Raw genomic sequence first — 6,453 nt, forward strand, 5'->3', positions numbered from 1 at the left:
TTATAAGTCATATCTCACATCATTTTGGAGAAATTTTGAAACTAGCTATGAAATCACTGAAATAGGAGTTTTCGTAGCGCGCTACGAAACCCCTGAAAAAGCGTGTTTCAGCATAAAAAACTTTTCTTTCTGCATTTACTAGTCAACTTCCAGAAGGGGTCTTGAGCAGCTGAGAACTCAATTTTGAAAAATGAAATATTCTTTTCTTCCTAACATACCAAAATTCAAAAGCCTCTTTCAGTTTCTTCAAATTCGTTCTGAGGTGGGAGGAATTTATGGTTAAACTTGCGCTACGAAACTGCTGAAAGTCAAGCTTTGTCTTCTGGTTTTAGTAGTCTTTTTCAAGATCCCTTTCTAGACACAGGAAAAAGTATTTTGGAATTTTGAAGGAGGTTTCTCTTAATCAACTCTCCCGCTACAATAACCTATCTCACTTTCTTCATAAGTGTTTTCCGTTGGGAGATAATAATCTTTCTTTGAAACCCAAATTTCAGAGAACGGATTTTTCCTGTTTGACACGTGTTTTTCAAGGACAGATTCTGGACAGCTGGAGAAGTGTTTTAAAAAAAAAGAGAGAATTTTTTGTTCTAGACAGAATGGACTACAAAAATCTCCTTCAATTTTGAAAAATGTGTCATCGATGAGGAGATAAAGGCTCTGTCCCACGTGCCATTTTCAGGGATCCTAAACCTACAAACAGGGAAACATGTTCCCTAATTTCTAGGGTTTGTCTTCAGCAGTCAAATGACCACATGGGAGGCTTCATCAAATTAGACTTCTCGAGGTTGCAAGTTGTCAAAAATTCTTTAAATTCTTAGATAAGGTTGTTGTAATCATGATAAGGAGTTACACTCCTAGTTGTATTAGGTCTCTAGGACTGCTAGTTAGGTGTGATTTGCATTTATTAGTTAGTTTTAAGTATCAATAGGTGTCATAGTAGGATGAATTCGAATTCCCCTCATGATGGAGGAGGAATCTCAGTTATATAAAGGGCTCTATATATAGAAGAAGATCTAATGTACAAAAGGTTGGAAATTTTCAGAGAAAGACTCATATTGTGCCATTGTAGAAGTTTATGTTTTTATGAATGCAGACTTTAGCTTTACTTCTCAGGATTCAGAAAGAGTTCAATGGTGCAATGGTGGCTTGTTTCTGTATGTCCTTATCTCCTTATTTGCAGTAGTATGAATGTACGATACTTAGAATTCATTGGTTATGCTCTAACTTCCTTCATACATTTGTAGACTATGTTTTCCTTTATGCTATTGATGTACCCTTCATATGTTGAATTCTAGATGCCTTGTCTTCCATGTAAAGCTAATTGTATTGTCATACTGAAGCATTTCTTGACTCCATAAGCCCAATGGATGCTTATTTATCATGTTCAACCATTCATATTTCTTCACTTGTTTCATAGAGTTAGCCATCTAATTCATTATCAAAAATCTTTAATCTTGTGAGAGAGCCCTCTCAGGTTGGGGAGGCTAAGCCTCAGTCAAAAGTTGGTTTGAAATAGTTACTCAAGGTCTACCTGATTAGCAGCCTATCAGGGGTTGGATTTTGTGATAACATTTTGGTGCGTCTGCCGGGAGTCTGAAGATTATTCATTCCCGAAATCAAGAAGCTGAACTTTTGAAGGTAGTAGGAGCTCAGACATATTTTTGAGGCTGCAAAACTACCTTGGCGACTCCACACATCAAATAACAAATTAGAAGGTGACTCCACTGCTAGAAGATCAGTAGCTTGATGAAGTTTCAAAATGAGTTCCATTGCAAGAATGAATGCCAGGTATGCCCCTATGAATCGGTCTCATATCCCTGGTTTTCCAAATCCTATGCCCAAGGTTGATTGGTTAGATGATCTTCCAATATTCAAAGATGAAAAGAAAGACAATGTTGCTCTTCATTTGGTTAGGTTCCATATGCATGTACACAGTCTTAAGGTTCAGTTCCCTGAAGATTGTCTCATGAGGATGTTTATGACCACTTTAGAAGGAAAAGCATGGTCTTGGTATAAAAGCTTGGAAAATGGTTCATTATATTCTCTTGTTGATTTCCATGATGTATTCTATGACATGTATAAAGAGTGTCATCCCTCCTTATTGCTGGTTAAAGATTGTTGTAAACATTCTTTGAGTCTTATTCAATATTTGGAGGATTTTTATGATGATGATGAATTCATGGATGAAGAAATTTTAGAGGCTCTTCATAACAATACATTTCAACACTGAGAAGAAAGTATAACATCCCATGAAATGAAGCATGAAGATCAACGGGGTTTACTTATGAAAATCATATTATGTCCTCCGAGATTGATGTAGAGATGCAACAGACTTGTCAATCTTCGGATCATAATGAAGATGAAAATGATTACAAACACCAAGAAGAAATACTGGAAGAAATTTTTTATGACCCTAAGACAGAGGAAAAGGTTGTTCATTTTTGTAATTCCTTGCAGTAGCTTGCATCAAAGAATGATCTTTATAATGAAGAAAATTACATTGTTTGTGGGCATCATTCAGAAAGGCAATTGGATAGCATATCAAATAAATTGTGTGGCTGAGGATCAGTTGTTTGAAGACATAGAATGTTATGAGAATCATCAAACTAACCATGTGTTTTTCGACCCTATAGCTGACTAAATGGAAAAGATTTATTATTCAAGCTTCCATTTATATGTTCATCTTGAAGAACAGTTACACCTCATGTTGCCTTGGTTATTTCAGTATTTGGTTTATTTTTGCTTCAAGCAAAGTCAAGAGATTCAAGTGTCAGATCAGATCGATGATTGGCTTCATTGGAAGTTTCATGTTCCTTGAGCTACAAGTGGAGATTGCAACTAATAGGGTAGATAGTAATGTGCAAATAAGCTCAGGGTAGGTTGAATGAGCATCTGTTTCAGTAGGTGCAGTTTGAATTCTTCGTTCAGAAATCATTAAAGGCTTGAGGAGAAAATTGGGTAGAGGTTCAGAGTTTTATTCTAGAGGATGGATAGTGGCATTGGAGCTACATGTTCTTAGTATACCACAAGGGCACACTATCCCTAGTGGAGCCACTATTATCACCCTAAAATCTTTGTCTCTAAGCTTTGGAAAGTTGCCTTGTTTTTAGTCATAGTCTTATAAGTTTTGAGTCATCTCATCACAATTAGTGTCATTCTCATTTACAAACCCTTCTTCTAGTCATGGTGTTAAAGGGTCTCTAGGTCATTTCATGCTTTAAGGGTTAGGTCATAAGGTTAGAAGTCTTTTAAGGTCATATCTCTTTTCCAAATAATGTTTGACAGCCTCATTCCATGTCCTAGAAGCCTCACCAAGTGTTTATAAGTCATATCTCACATCATTTTGGAGAAATTTTGAAACTAGCTACGAAATCACTGAACTAGGAGTTTTCGTAGCGCGCTACGAAACCCCTGAAAAAGCATGTTTCAGCATAAAAAACTCTGCTTTCTTCATTTACTAGTCAACTTCCAGAAGGGGTCCTGAGCAGCTGAGAACTCAATTTTGAAAAATGAAAGAGGTTTTTCTTCCTAACATACCGAAATACAAAATCCTCTTTCAGTTTCTTCAAATTCGTTCTGAGGTGGGAGGAATTTATGGTTAAACTTGCGCTACGAAACTGCTGAAAGTCAAGCTTTGTCTTCTGGTTTCAGTAGTCTTTTTCAAGATCAGTTTCTAGACATAGGAAAAAGTATTTTGGAATTTTGAAGGAGTTTTCTCTTCATCAACTCTCCAGCTACAATAACCTATCTCACTTTCTTCATAAGTGTTTTCAATTGGGAGATAATAAGCTTTCTTTGAAACCCAAATTTCAGAGAACGGATTTTCCCTGTTTGACACATGTTTTTCAAGGACAGATTCTAAACAGCTGGAGAAGTGTTTAAAAAAAAAGAGAGAGATTTTTTTTCTAGACAATATGGACTACAAAAACCTCTTTCAGTTTTGAAAAATGTGTCATGGATGAGGAGATAAAGGCTCTGTCCCACATGCCAATTTCAGGGATCCTAAACCTAAAAACAGGGAAACATGTTCCCTAATTTCTAGGGTTTGTCTTCAGCAATCAGATGACCACGTGGGAGGCTTCATCAAATTAGACTTATTTATGTTTCAAGTTGTCAAAAATGCTTTAAATGCTTAGATAAGGTTGTTGTAATCATGATAAGGAGTTACACTCCTAGTTTTATTGGGTATCTAGGAGTGCTAGTTAAGTGTGATTTGCATTTATTAGTTAGTTTTAAGTATCAATAGGTGTCATTGTAGGATGAATTTGAATTCTCCTCATGCTGGAGGAGGAATCTCAGTTATGTAAAGGGCTCTATATATAGAAGAATATCTAATGTACAAAAGGTTGGAAATTTTCAGAGAAAGACTCATATTGTGCCATTATAGAAGTTTATGTTTTTATGAATGCAGACTTTGGCTTTAATTCTCAGGATTCAGAAAGAGTTCAATGGTGCAATGGTGGCTTGTTTATGTTTGTCCTTATCTCCTTATTTGCAGTAGTATTAATGTATGATACTTAGAATTCATTGGTTATGCTCTAACTTCCTTCATACATTTGTATACTGTGTTTTCCTTTATGCTATTGATGTACCCTTCATATGTTGAATTCTAGATGCCCTGACTTCCATATAAAGCTAATTGTATTGTCATACTGAAGCATTTCTTGACTCCATAAGCCCAATGGATGCTTATTGATCATGTTCAACCATTCATATTTCTTCACTTGTTTCATAGAGTTAGCCATCTAATTCATTATCAAAAATCTTTAGTCTTGTGAGAGAGCCCTCTCAGGTTGGGGAGGCTAAGCCTCAGTCGAAATTTGGTTTGAAATAGTTACTCAAGGTCTACTTGATTAGCAAACTATCAGGGGTCGGATTTTGTGATAACCCAAACAGGAAGTTTTTGCTTCCATCTCTATTAGAGCTTGAGAAGGCTTGGGGGTCGGTGGCTCCTCCGGGTTGGTGCTTGAAAAAATCCAAGGAGTCGCAAGTCGGTCCTTGCAGCAAATCCGTGAGGTTGGTTCCTCACATGGTGCTTCTAGTAAGCTCGATAGGTGTCTACAACAAGAGGGAGTTGGTGCTAATTACTAGTTGGTGTTAGCAAACAATCAAAGGGAGTTGGTTCTTCCTGTGAGTGGGTGCTCACAAAACATATTGATGTAATAGAGTAGGTGCTCTTTTTAGATCAATAACAACAACAAGCTTTATGGTTCTTTCCTGAAAGGTTTCCACGTGAAAACTAGCCTTAATATTGATTCACCCCCCTCTCAGTATTATCATTTTTTCCAACAACATATTGATATTCAATATCATGATCTTTGAGACTATGTACAGAGGAAGATTATGTTGTTGGAGTACATTCCCACAGAGGAACATGATGCTGACATTTTGAGATAGGAATTGTCAAGATGTAAATTCGAGTTTCACAAGGATAGGATCGACGTAGTTGATAATCACTTTCTTGTTGAGAGGGAGTGTTAAAAAATCGTAACAAGAAATTCCAATTTAATTTGTCTTTGAATTAAATTGTGAATTAAAATCAAATTCTATTATCATAGAAACTTGTAAATAGTTAATTAATTTTAATTGACTTTGGAATTACGAGTTGGGAGTCTATTTGTAGTCATGTATGTGTGATCCCTAAATTTTAGCAGTCCAAATTGAGTTTATTGGAGTTGTAATTAGATAACTCAATTCAACTGAGTTATAGTCAGTTAAACTAGTTCTAATTGTTGGAGGAACTAGTAGAGTTATAGTAGTGAGTTGTTTCACTAGCGCGTCCTATGTGCCACATCATCTAACTGAAGATTAACTCAAGAGTAATTCATGCATGTCAGTTCAAAGGAAGACCCAGGAAGACCCAGTTGAGACTAGTGTGCGGGGACAATGTGCTATCAGTTGTATGATTTTTTGAGTTGTACATATCATGCATGCAATAAGTTGAGGACCTAAGTTTGGATCGCACAATTTTGGAAGAAGGATTTTCCAATTAAATATGGGCTAATTCCTCCAGAAATTGTGCAAGGAAATAATGGCTTGACAGGTAGTAGAATTGTCTAAGTGTTGGCTAGAGCGGGCTTGTGAGGCAAAGAGTTGATCATACTTGTGCATGGATTACTCTAGTGAAAACAATCATTGTATTTTCTTCACAGATTTTTTATTAATGCAATATAGATAGTCAGTGTTTTGAGCAGTTGCTTTCCCCAGAAAAAAATATTTTTTTATGTGTGATTCATGTTCTTCCTCTTTCTGATTATTGTTTTCATCGATCATTATTGGTTTCCATTGTTGAGAGTAAAGTAGATTCTTGTCTTATGTTTTAGTACATTACATGAATAGTTGAATCTACAGAAAAATCTACATAGATTCTGAAGGAACAGCACAAGGAGTAACTTGCCCCAAAACCATTGAATGCCACACAACTTCATGGGGAAAAATCATAGAGAATCCCCA

Source organism: Pinus tabuliformis, chromosome 7 (genome assembly GCF_031772625.1).
Source record: "Pinus tabuliformis cultivar Carrire ecotype Pingquan chromosome 7, CPIR1, whole genome shotgun sequence".
Lineage (NCBI taxonomy): Eukaryota > Viridiplantae > Streptophyta > Pinopsida > Pinales > Pinaceae > Pinus > Pinus tabuliformis.